This window comes from Gymnogyps californianus, chromosome 4 (assembly GCF_018139145.2).
Source record: "Gymnogyps californianus isolate 813 chromosome 4, ASM1813914v2, whole genome shotgun sequence".
Classification (NCBI taxonomy): Eukaryota; Metazoa; Chordata; class Aves; order Accipitriformes; family Cathartidae; genus Gymnogyps; species Gymnogyps californianus.
Window position 1 is genome coordinate 66812848 of NC_059474.1, and position 13592 is coordinate 66826439.

General features: G+C 46.0%; 1 long non-coding RNA gene across 1 annotated transcript; it reads left to right on the forward strand.

Annotated features, from left to right (window-relative positions):
* The first annotated feature begins 1315 nt into the window (after window positions 1-1315).
* LOC127016183 (uncharacterized) lies at window positions 1316-6275 on the forward strand. Its single transcript, XR_007766446.1, has 4 exons — window positions 1316-3743; window positions 3884-4215; window positions 4484-4767; window positions 5459-6275. It is a non-coding gene; the product is annotated as an uncharacterized LOC127016183 (long non-coding RNA).
* The last annotated feature ends 7317 nt before the right edge of the window (window positions 6276-13592 follow it).

The window sequence follows — 13592 nt, forward strand, 5'->3', positions numbered from 1 at the left end:
TTCTTTTTTTTGGGGGCGTGGGGGGAGTCGTCTCATAGCAATAAAATCAATGGGAATTTTCTTACTGACACCAGTAAAGTTTTTACCGTAGAACAGAACCAGCCAAGATGCTCCATGAAAGTACATTTAACTTTTATTAAATCTTCCCCCTCTCCAGCCCCATTTCCTTCCTCCCTGCGATCATCATGCTCCGGCTGTGGTTGGACAGAGCTCTTACACAGAGCAGAGTGTGTTGCTGTTGCACCCTGCCATCACCACCATGGTTTGAGGATTTACAAGGTCTGTTTTTAAACGCCCTGGCAACAAACAGAAACGTGTACACACACTGCTTCTGTCTTAACAGCTGTCAATCCTAAATCACAGTGTGAACAGTGAATGAGATGCTAGAGTGCATCATGCTGCTTTAAGTCTGGGCTGAAACTGCAGAGCCGGAGTGGAGGATCCTTTCCGCATGCTGCAGTGTCCCTAAGCAGACTCTGGGCAGCTGAGAAGGAGACTCAGCCGTTCCCCAAGAGATCTCTGCAGGGGCTGATAACCAGTACTCCAGGCACACAGGAGACATGGACCCTGGGTCTTCATTTCAGGGGAGCCAAGACCAGAAACCGAGCTGTTAGGGTCACCATTAATACCCTATTCAAGGTAAGTTGAGTTGCCTGCTGTTTCTGCAAGATTTATACCTCCTCTTCTCCCCAGGCGCCTCTTGTCTCTTTTTGCTTGGCCTCTGCGCTGTCTGAGGCCTTCACTTACCACAGCAGTGGCAGTGTACCTGTTTAGACTGTCTTTGAACTAACTCATTTTAAATGGCACGTTATTAAGCGTCGCTTATCACTTGTTGACCACATAGGAACACTTGACCTTTGCACAAACTACATTCAAAATATTTGACAAAGCCATACAAAATATTATCCGTATTTCTTACTGGAATTTCTAAAACATCTGACTAGAAACAACATAAGGGAGATGGAAATTAACAGGACTCCAGCGTGACCTGCACAGTAAAATGTCACTTAATGCAGACAGTATGATACCATCTTCTTTCAATGAATGCTTTGATGTTGTAAGGCTGGAATAAAGAAAAGGCAGAGTGCCCAGTACAACACAATATACGTCATCGTCAGCAAATTTAATTTGTTTGCCTCAAAGGGCAAGGTAATGCACTTAAGTAATTCTGTAGCGCAGCAAAGTTGAATTTCACAGACGTCAGTCTATGACAGTAAGAAATCAAGACATGAGACACCTGTTGCAGATGGCCCAGCTCCTTGTTGGGTACTGTCCCAACATGTATAAATCAGGGAGGGGGGGGTATCAGTTACAGGTGGACAATCCAGCTGACAGGACAGACCTTCAGACACTTCGAAGGCAAAAGCAATGAGTAGCTGTAACACATCTGATTGATAGCTTTACGTCTGTGCATACATCCACATAATAATATGAAACCGTTTCAAGTGAATATAATATCCAACCAATGAAAGCACAAGCAGCTTCAACAAATGTTCACAATATTATTTTCAAGATTTTAAGACTTGTCCATATACCTGAATTCAATTTCTGACTTACTCTCTGACAAATCTAAAAGAGCATATTCCAGAAAGATCCAATGTTAGTAAATTAAAGAAAAGAAAAAGGGAAACATAACCTCCAGCAACGTTTTATGATGATGAATTGTAAGCTGGTGTTTTGATTTATACCTCGATAGAGATTTAATTGCCTGACACCAAGAAAACCTGTCTGTCGTGCTGTGCAGGTGTTTATCTGGAATGACTAGATTGCTGTGGAGATTTTCAGGTAACTTACCCATTTGGTTTTATTTGCAGGCTTGATGGGTGAAGATGTTGCCTTTTGGTTCTCACGTTGTGTCTCTTCTCGGGTGCTAAAGGAGAGTAGGTTTGGTTAGGACGTTGCGGTTAGGGGACCTCCTTGCACCTTCTTCTCAAGAATTGGGGCCTTTCATAGAACCAGGCGTAGAATTACAAATGCAGGACCACGGTGGCATTGAGTCAGCTTTTCATCATGTGCCTCCCTACCCGTTCAGCAAGTGCTCCCTGGCTAGTCTGAAGGCTGGTCCAGTCACTGGCACTTCACCAAAATGAGACCGCTGGCTTTACCTGCAGTCTGAGGGCAAAGCAGTGCTAGAGCCACCCACTTCACACCTTTGGACAACACCAGCTCCCCGCCCACCTCTTTGCTGCAATCAAAATCACAGTTTATGGGAAGTATTTTATGGGAAGACTGTTTGAAGACAAAAGTGCCTTGACAAGGAAGAAAGCAAAAACCACTCAAAGGCCAGACGAAGGGGTATCTGAGTATTTGCAGCTCGTACACACCTTGGGCAATAGCAAAAGCTGGGGGTGAGATGGCAGATGGGCTGCAAAGTTATTCTAATGCGCTTTCCCTGAATCATCACATGGGCAACAATCTGTCTCCCCACAGAGCTATGCTCCCTTGTGCCCTTGTCTGTACAGGGGAGTCATCGCCTGCTCCATTGGAAACGCAGTATTTTTGTAAATGCATTACTCACTGACAAAATTACTTTTATGTCTTGCTGCTAGTCATTGGGCCCAGCTCTGAAAACAGCAGTTCTTCTAAAAGACGTGTGTCTGTTCATCTGCCTTCCTTATTCCCAGTGAGAATCCAAAGGGCGCATTAAATATAACCTCAGACTCTGGTACAGAAATAAATCATGTAACATGTAACATGACCTGCATGTCAGTTAAGTAAGTCGCATTGCAATTTCTATTGCACTGATTCGTGTTAGAAAGTATTTTCCTTTTATTGAAAAGACTCTGCAAATGCAAACTCCACGAAGAAAAAGAGCACAAAGCACGAGTACCGGCCAAGTCCTGCTGAGACTCTCTGCAGCCCACGGGTGACAGACGAGATCTTTGCTGTTGCGTCCTGTGCCTCGCCAGGGCTGTGGTTTCCCCCCACCAGCAGCTCTCATAGGGATCTGCTATACAGTGCCACAGGAGCCAAAGGTTGGAAAACCCATTTTTAAATGCCCTGCTCCAGTTTGGTCTCTGAGGGAAACCCCCAGGGTGGTGCTGGAGTAGTGCTGCCCACAGGCAGTACTGCTGCCCGCAGGCAGCAGTAGTTCAGGTATCTGGGTTCCCAGATATCCCACTCTCAGACAATTCTGCCTCAGCAAAACCTGTGCTTCAGGTCTCCATCTGTGCAAGGGCAATCATTAGACTTTGCTACCACGCCAAGCAAGGTGGCTTCACCAGAGACTGTAAGAAGCAGAGGTATTTCTGTCCCCTGGGGCACCCAAATACAGTAGGCGGGCTGCTTCACACTGCTGCGTCCTGGGACGCGCTCAAGCCTGTCCTATGGGGACAGACAGACCAAGTCAGGTAGCAGAACAGTTGAGGTCGGCTCAAGGCTTGCTGAAAACTCCTGGGTGAGCCAAGTCCAAACGGGATCCCTCAGAGAGCGGAGAGCAGACCCAAGGGAGTCAGAGACTGCCTGCTCACTCTTCCCTATGTGAGTTGATTTTTTTGAGGCACTCAAACATGTTTTTACTTCCTTCAGTTTCCTGTGCGAAGTGAAGATGTCTGGCATTCGCTGACACTGCTGGCTGCTGCTTCACTGAACTGGGATTCATTTTGTGATCAGTTTTGCAAGCCTGAGGAAAAGCGGTATTGTGCATTGACCTGCTCCTGCTGCTTTTCAGGTGCAGCAGAAACATCCCTGAAGTTCAGCAGTGGTGCTTTTTGGTGGCACCAGAGCCTTGGACCACTGCCTGGGTAAGTGCCAGCCCAGTCAGGGAGTCATTTGCCTTTGGGTTTGGGTTCTCATAGAAGATGATTACCTGTCTAGTGCTCAAAAATGAGATTCTTCTCTGGGATATTTTGATGTAAACATTTGACTTGTTCTTCTCCTTCAGAGCAGCTGGAGGTGGTGCAAGTCCACCCCAAGAGGAGTGAGACCACAATTTCTCCTCAGCATAGTTGCCTGCTGCAAAACCACAAAAGGGGAAAGTCTGTAACTTGCAGTATTTCTGCTCCATCTCTTAAAGAAGGAATTACTCAAACCCATTAAAAAATGTTACAGAGGTAAAACTATCTAGCTCATTGGCCTTTTCATTTCCTACTCTAACAACTCTTTTTCTTTTTTTTTTAAAGAAAGCTAACACCACTAGGTGATCACTTGTGAATTTTTGCATTTTCATGGAACATGCATGCAAAAAGCCCAGCTGACGATGATTTCCATCACAAGGTTTGAAATAAAATCCTGGCTTTGGGAGTAAACTAGCATTTTTTGGCACTCTATAAAAATTCCAAATGTTTAAAAAGTCACAGAATCCATGATTACTGTAACAAACCCTAAGTACTGCTAATCATAGCAGTAATAAGCTTTTAATACTAAAATCTCTCTGGCAGATAGGTTGGGAAGCAAAGGGTCTGTTACCTGTGTGTGCTGAGATGGTGCATTGTGTTACACGCTCCTGAGCTTCTCACTTGTTTTTTTGTTTTACAAATTCCAGATGCATGCCAGCTTTTGTCTGCCTCTTCACAGAGAAATTGGATGCCTTTTTCGAAGAGGCGTTTTAATTGGATGGAAATTACCGGACTCACACGGGGGCAAATAGTTCAAACCTGTGGCCTGTATCATGCAGGCTTTTTGGGTCCATGTTGAAGAACCCATGGATAGCCGGAGAGGGAGCCTGTTTCGTAGTCCAACAGTGGCTTCAGTTGAACTGCAACTCAGTAATGAAGGAGGAAAAACACTCGCAGCACTCACCATACTCTTAGCCCTTATGGCTCCTAGGTAGGAAACTTACTCCTGGTCTGTATGTCTTGCTGTGTTTTCAGTGTGAGGTCGCATGCCCTGTGTTAAGCCAAATGAACAGCTCAGTGCTGTGCCATGCCCCATGGAGAAATTCTGGCTAGAGGTGCAAACTACTGTGCTGGGAAGTGGCACGCTGATGTTGAGTCAAGCAGCCCTTTCAGCATTACAAAGCCTGGCTGCGCAAATAAACATCAGTCGAGCCACCTATGAAGTGGGGTTGACTGCTTGGGCATTTCTGTACCGCATGGGCTCTGGACTCATGGGTCAGCAGCCTGGAGCTTCCCTGTTAGAGCCTCCAAGACTGATGTAGGCTGATGCCATGTGGTCATGAACCAGACCTGCTGAGAAAGGGGAAGGTTGCGCACCAGCTGGTGGTTGCTGACCGTATCACACTCATCCTGGAGAAAACAGTCCAGGAGAAAGACATGCCAACGCCATCATGCCTCCACATGAATGTCTCCATACGGGTGGACCAGGCTAGGTCTTCATTTTGAGACTAAAAAGATTTCCTGGCCTGAAGAAATGAGGTGTTTCACTCCATACAGATGTGCCGAGACGGACTGTTAGGGGTCACTAATACATGCCTACCAGCCATTTTTACTTTAAGAATATCGAGTAGTACTGGTACCTACCACCTGTAGTTATTTTCCATCATTTTTTTATGGATTAGGTTGAAAAAGGTTTCCTTCTGTGGACTGCAGGCCCAAAGCCATCCTCACAGGTGCGAGGAGAATGGAATACCGTGCCAATCCTTGGAGATGTATGTTTGACCCAGAAGCATAGATCCCTGTATCGCACCCAGTACTAGCAAGTACCAGTCTAAGGACAGGTGAGTGCAAGATGCTGCGTCACCTGGGAAGAAGCTACTTGAAGGTCAGCTGCTGCACGGTGATCTCTGCGTGCAGGCTTTCCGGTCTATGGGAGGCACGCGTAGGGTCCGCATCCCACACAGCTGGCTCATGAAGACAAGAGGAAGCTGCAGTAAGCCCCAAAAAGTTGCTTGGATGGCATGTCTTGCGCTGTCTGCTTTATGGAAGAAAGGTGGAGAACAAAACTCCCCAGCGAGTAAAGTAACAGGACAGAAACACTGCTCCTGCAGTGTTGTGGTGTGCTTCTGTAGCAAGCAGCAGTTTATAAAGCACTTGATGATACTCTAGTAGAAACAGGAATTTTTCAACGCCTTAGATGGGAAAGGGACTAAGACCATAATAGTAAGTTGATTTACGTATCTCAGAGTAAATGTAAGAACTGCCTTTAGCACTGTAACACTTGTCTGCCTTGCTTAGGTATTCTGAAGGAAAAAAGAAATAGCTGAGATGCTGCTTTTCTGCAGTGCCTCCCTAGGATGCCAGAGCAAGCTTTCTCAGTAAGTTGTTAACGTAGGATGAAAAGCAGCATCTTTCTTTCTGAGAGACCAGGCTGTATTTATTTCCCTTAATGCTGTCCAGCAAAGCTACCTGTAGTGTACTTGAGCTATGTGACCACTGTGAAACCTGTGACTTCATTCCTTTCGCCTCCTATCTTGGCCTTGGGGTCCTGGAAGTTTTCCTGCCCCGAGGAGGTGATGAAATAGCATCAATTGACATTTAATGTCTTGCGGTGGGGTGCTGGAACGAGCTCCATGTGTCAATTCTCATCAATAACGCACTTCTCCAAGTCAGGTTAGGGCAGGACAGTCTAGAGGCTGTTGCAGGTTAACTTGTTGCTGTCAAGGGCCAGTTTCTGATACCCTCCTTCTCACAGGGAGCAGCGGTGGGAACGGGTAAGGTCAGCAGCTCTGGCAGCTGTCAGTAATGGCCGGGCCCCGACCGGGGCTGACCCCCGGGCCCAGCGGCCCCGCGGCTGCGGCTGCACCGAGGGAGTAGGTGACCGGGGCCGCGCGGCCCCTGGACTGCGAGCGTCCCGCGGGCAGGGCCCGGGGCCGGTTGGGGGATGACTGGCGGGGAGGGGGCTCTGGGCCCGGTAGCGGGGCCGCGCGATGCACCGGCGGGCCCCGAGGAGGGCGGCGGGGGCCGCGGCGGGGAAGTGTGTCCCAGCGGCGTCGGAGAGCCGGGAAGGCTGCGTCCCGCGGCATGCCGGAAGACGTAGTCCGGGGGCGCGGAGCTGCGGGCGGCCATGCTGGCTGCCGGGGCATGCCGGGAGGTGTAGTTTTCCGGCACTTGGCCGCCTGGTGGTCGCGTCGCTCTGGGGTGTGTGCGGAGAGGCGTAGTCTTTGCTACCGCCGCGGCCCCGGTGTAGTTCCGCTGCCGGTTTCCTGTGGTTTTCGGCGGGCTTCCCGCTGCCCCCCTGCCCCTAAACGCAGCGCACCCGCACCCCTAGAGCGCATGCGCAGTGGCGCGCACCGCCCCCCGCCTGACCGCGGAAATGCTGTACGGGGGGGGGGTGGGGTGGGGGGTGGGGTGGTGTGGTCTGGTGCCGCGCATGCGCGATGGCGCGCCCCTTCCCTCACTGCTGCCGTCTGGCGACCGAAACGCGGCATTGCGGGTGGGGCGCCGCGCTCCACGTTGCCGTCCGCCGGTAACGGCAAATGCGGTACTGCGGTGCCTGGGAGGCGACGCCGCCGCCCTCGTTGCCGCCTCCCGGTAAGGAAACGCCGGCGCCGCCCCACACGTGCGGTGTCAGCGGCTGCTCGCTGCCGGCGCTCGGCGGGCAGAGCGCGGAAAGGCAGCGCCGGTGCCGCCCCCGCGCAAGCGCCGCCTGCCGGGTGCTCACTGCTGCTGACGCCGCCGCCGCCTGGTGGCGGAACGCGGCACTGCAGCGCCGGCCCCGCGCATGGGCGCAGCCGCGCCGCCGCCCTCGCTGCCGCCGCCTGGTGGCGGAAAGGCGGCACTGCGGCAGTGAATGTCTCATCCGCTGTCTCCTCCTCTGCAGCTCCCTGTCCGTGTGTTTTAATTCATAGAATCACAGAATCATTTGGGTTGGAAAAGACCTTTAAGATCACCGAGCCCAACCGTTAACCTAGCACTGCCAAGTCCACCGCTAAACCATGTCCCTGAGTGCCACATCTACTCGTCTTTTAAATACCTCCAGGGACAGTGACTCAACCACTTCCCTGGGCAGCCTATTCCAGTGCTTGACAACCCTTTCGGTGAAGAAATTTTTCCTAATATCCAGTCTAAACCTCCCCTGGCGCAACTTGAGGCCCTTTCCTCTCATCCTATCACTTGTTACTTGGGAAAAGAGACCGACACCCACCTCGCTACAACCTCCTTTCAGGTAGCTGTAGAGAGTGATAAGGTCTCCCCTCAGCCTCCTTTTCTCCAGGCTAAACAACCCCAGTTCCCTCAGTCGCTCCTCATAGGACTTGTGCTCTCGACCCTTCCCCAGCTTCATTGCTCCTCTCTGGACACGCTCCAGCACCTCAAGGTCTTTCTTGTAGTGAGGGGCCCAAAACTGAACACAGTATTCGAGGTGAGGCCTCATCAGTGCCGAGTACAGGGGGACGATCACTTCCCTAGTCCTGCTGGCCGCACTATTTCTGATACAAGCCAGGATGCTGTTGGCCTTCTTGGCCACCTGGGCACACTGCCAGCTCATATTCACCCGGCTGTTGACCAACACCCCCAGGTCCTTTTCTGCCGGGCAGCTTTCCAGCCACTCTTCCCCAAGCCTGTAGTGTTGCATGGGGTTGTTGTGACCCAAGCGCAGGACCCGGCACTTAGCCTTGTTGACTCTCACACAGTTGGCCTCGGCCCATCGATCCAGCCTGTCCGCATCCCTCTGTAGAGCCTTCCTACCCTCAAGCAGAGCAACACTCCTGCCCAACTTGGTGTTTTCTGCAGACTTACTGAGGGTGCACTCAATCCCCTCATCCAGATCATTGATTAATTCCTCCTGCTGTGTCTTGTCACCTGTCGCTTTTTAAATTTTCTTTCAGCATCTCCCTCTATGTGGTTCAATGTCCCTATTTTTTAATTCTTGCCTTTGTTTCTTGTACCCTCTTGCTTTTTAAATTCTCTTTCTGTATTTCTGTATTGGGTTTATGTGTCAAAGTTTTGGTAGCAGTGGTGCTGCAGGGGTGGCTTCTGTGAGAAGACACCAGGAGCTGTCCCCATGGCAGACGGAGCCAGTTCCAGCCGGCTGCAGGAGGGACCTGCCGCTGGCCAAAGCTGAGCCACAGTTCTCCAGGTGTGGCCTCACCAGTGCTGAGTAGAGGGGAAGGATCATTAGGCTTTGGTACCACCCCAAGCAAGGTGGCTTCACCAGAGACTGTAAGAAGCAGAGGTATTTCTGTCTACTGTCCCATCAGACTGGCCCATGAGGGAGATGCCTGGCAACTGGCAGGAGACAGAAGAAGAGGAGGTGAGCTGTGCAACATGGTTTTTATATCCACCTTGTAAAATGAAATAATTTCCTGTGGCCAGAACTGGTTACGAAAGACATGTCTGTCCATACTAGAACTGGGTTTGAAAGATACATGGAAAGAAGTTCTCACTTTAATTATGAAGGTCTAGCATCTCTATTTGTAGCAGGAAGGCTTTGTGGGAAAAGGGAGTATTTCCCTCCTTATAAAGGGTTACAACCTCCACCTAGGAATAAATGTGGTTTTGTAATTCAGAGGCCAGGATGTTTTATGTAGCTCCCTGTAATCTTTGGAAATGTGGAGGAAGCAACATCTGTCTTCTCTAGCTTTCTCAGTTTCCCATGAAACTGCTTAACCGTTTTGAGATTTTGTCTCTACCACCCAACATTACTGGCCTTTGCAATCAGTTTCCTCAACATGAAGGGGTTCTGTAGTACCCTTTTCTACTAATTGTTATGTAAGATAAGGACAATGTAAGTATCAGAAACTTGCCTGTTCTCAGCTTCCCTAAATCAAATCAGTCCCAAGGATCTTTCTACAGGTTAGAAGAAAAGAGAAGTCACTATCCTCATTGCACAGCACAGACAAAGTGAAGGGCACATTTAAAGTCAAGGAGAGCTAACAGCGTACAGCTCAGTCAACACTTCAGGGTATGACTGTTTTTAAAAAAAAAAAAAAAGGGGGGCAGAGTGTCTTGTTTGGTCTTGTCCTTCCAGGTTTCCAGTCTAAACAAAATGGATTGATTAATTCTATTTAAATGATCATCCTTTTAATAACACTTCCTTCTTGCTACATGTGTCAAAGATATTTTTTTTTAAAGTGTTCCTAAGAAATTTAACCTTGTGGTACCTTTTTTTTTTTTTTTTGAAACCACCAGTGAAAACTAGCAGTTCCTACCAAAACAGCCTCTTTTATAGAAACCTGCAATTTTTTTTATACACAGACCATACAAACTATTATCAAGTAATCAACAGAAATCATGCTTTATTTAACATAAACTTTTTAACCCACCAGAGTAAAGCCAAGAAACTTTCTCCAGAAATCTGACTGTAGTGTTGGGCCTTTCTTTCTTCGGAAGACCTATGCAGTCAATTTATTTAAACATGTTTAACTTCTGGACATAACTTATTTTTAAGAATCCAAGCAAGACTACTGACTTATTTTAATAAAAGGAAAACTCAAAAGACCTTGCTAGCTTTTGTTGCTTTCTGTAACTGTTTTTTTTCCTATCTAATATTTATGAACATACTGCACAACAAAGTAAGTATTCTTGCATAACTTATTTATGTACTCATGTTTGAGGAAGGAATTATCAGCATTTTAATTAGTATCTAAATCAGGAAAATTATTCTTTCTAGATGTAAAAAAGCAATCTCTGCTTTTGTTTTCGTTTTCATAAAGCTTACATAATACACACTACTTCTAAATTTCCCTTTGCTTCTACCTTACAAGTAAAGTAACACACAAGCTCTTTGTTTTAAATTCCCCTCTCCCCTTCTCAGATAACTTCTACAACAGTTTTTGCACTTCCAGTTTAGCAAATCTTATAGACAAGGTAAATCTACAAAAATAGCTTGCATAGCAAAAAAGCAAAACCAACTCCGTATCTCTGCAGAGCACGCTAGAGCCTGATGGCCTGCTTCTATGGCAAATTCACTTAAGTTAACTTTATACGTAAAAGCCTCTAATTTAGGAAAAATATTTAGGTTTGTTCTGTATAACTCTCCTGCCTACAACAAGCAGATATTAAGGAACAGATTAATCAAACCTAAATTTCATTTGGAGTAATGTTAGTCAACAGTTCAGGTGTAATTTAGGCAGAAAAAATCAGGGTCTGAGTGCTTTGCCAGCAGAGTTCATGCTTGGTGAGTATATACTTTTCAGCAGCACTGCTATAGCCTATTTAATGTTCCGCTTTTGATTTTGCTTCAGATTTACATTATTTAGCTAGCTCTAAGTGTTTACACTGCAGTGTAAGTCTAGATGCAGGCAGCCTTATGCCTCATTGGCAATATTTTCCTTAGAAGCTTGGCTCGCATGAGAACCTCGGCTCACATGAGAACCTCCGTGCTGTCCTATTTCCTTGTGCGAATACAGCTTTCTTCCTTTGTGGGTCCTCATTAATTAAAAATACTTTGAATAGTTTGAATCCCACTGTAGCAAAACATGATGGCATAACATAAATTACAAAGAAAAAACTACTGCTAGCATGGATCACTTCCCAGCATTCATAATAACAGGGTAGCACGCTGCATTTCCAGCCCCTCTCACCTCTTGTCTTACTTGCTGTAGTCACAGCCTTGTGCTGCGGCTCTCCCCCTGCCCCGGCAGCGGGGAACGGGCAGGGAAAGGAGGTGCCAATGGGCCACATCTGCCCTCCCCCCAGAAAATCCCCGTTCATTTCCTCCTCCTCCTCCTTTGGAGGGTGGATGGGAGAGATTCTGAGAGTGCTGGAGGTTTTTAAAGAGCAGAAAGCTGTTTAGACAAAAATCATGGTCTCTCTATGCAAGTACAATTAAAGCTGGTCTCTGTCGGGAATAGAGACCAGATGTTACATGCTGCCTCTTAATTTTTTACTTCTGCAAATTAAACGGGGTGGGGGGACAGCTAGTGTCTGCGCTCTATGATCTTCTGCCCTTTTAGATTACACTGCGGTGGATTATTCAGACTTACCTGTTTTAGGACATTTCTGTGTAAAATATTTGCATTGCAAAATATCTACTTTTTTTTTTGCTATACAAATAATTGTTTATCAAGATTTTATTTATCTGTGTGTTTCTCAATTCTCTGATTTTTTTTCCCAGTGTTTTATAGAACAGTCTGAAATTTATCCTTAAAATGGTAATTTTCTGACTGTAGTGAGTTTTCCTGAAACTGGGATATCATGCATCTTTTTATACAAGCTTGGTTTATCTCATTATTATGCTTTTATTAAAGCTCTAATTCTTTTATAAAAGATTATTTCGTAAAAGTGCCCTAGTGAGGTGATTGAGCATTTTCTTTCTCAGTTATTTCCTACCAAATTCACCTACAGTGCAGGTTAAAGTCTCTCTCCCTCTACTGCCAACTCAGCTATAGTTAATCATGCAATTTAGTCTGATGATAATTTATTCCAGCTAATGATGCATGAGATGTAAAAAGCCCAAAGGAGGAGTTTGGGGGACTGGAAATTAGGAGGGGAAAAATTCCCAAACCAAACATTCCCACCTTTTTTCCTTGCAAACTCAGCATACCTTATGCTGAAATTACTGAGACACCATGGAGCCCTGCTTTTTTTACAGTCTCTTGGTGGTGGAATCACACTTTAAATCATTCTGCAAAAGCATGACTTAGTTAACACTTCATTATGCAAGAAGATTTCCACTATGCTGTAGTTGGCAGAAAAATCTCTTTCCTCATGCATTTTATCCATCACCCACTTCAAATTAAGAAAATGTGACTTGAAAAGTTTTTGTCTAAAATGCATATGTCTCAATGTCTATTTATCCAATCATCAGTTGTACTAAGTGGATATGTTAAAAATATGAAAGATCAGATACCACAGTTAAATTAACATATTTCTGTGATTTTTTTTTTTCCCTTTCAAGGAATAAATATTTCACTGTAAAGCATTATTTGAAGAGTAACATGTTTCATCTCAAGGATCATGAGTGGCTTGCAGTATAATTTTACAATGTGGCTAGTTAAATTAATTTAGTAAGTGGAGAACACGGTTATTTGCTCACATAAGTGTTTTCAAATCGTGATCTTCAGACTACCAGCTGTCTGAAGTGTCATAGTAACTGGCAGATACATGGTCCTAGGGCCAAGTCATCCCTTTTACAACTTTTATTAAGATGATGGGAGTCTCCAAAATATTTGAGGGTAGCAAGTGGTGTAGGAAATCTGGCAGTCATAATCTTAGTGGAAAATTCTTTTTCAAAAAGCAGAAAATAGACTTATCACTAGAATAATATTATATCCAGTCCCCAACAACATTCATACTTTTGTAACATTGGGATTCAAGCCTCTAAAAATGTGTGGATACTTACGGTTATTTTCTACAACTGAATCCCAAACCCTTTATTCAATTTTTGCTCCTTTCTTTAAGCAAGACTCCAATTTGCAATATTTATAAATTCAAACAGTGAGGTTATATGCAACTGAATGATAACATCTATTTTAATTTTGTATCTCTTTAAGATACAAACTTAAGTTGAAAAAGAGAGATCCTTCTAAACTGGGTAAATACCCTTGCCATTCTACTGGAAGTGTACTCAAAAGAAAAGAGGGGGGAAAAACCACCCATCGCATTGTCATCACAACCAGTCCAGCTGCACTACCAGAACATGTAAACCTTTATTTCTGCACCTAGCCCTTCTTTTTTGGATCTCTTTCAGCTAAATATGATGTTCTAACTAAAGATACCTCAGTGCATTTCAATAGGCGTGGGCTTATGCAGAAAGACTTCTCAACCCGGGGCTCAGGTCTGTAATAATGTGATATCCTGACAAAGAAATTA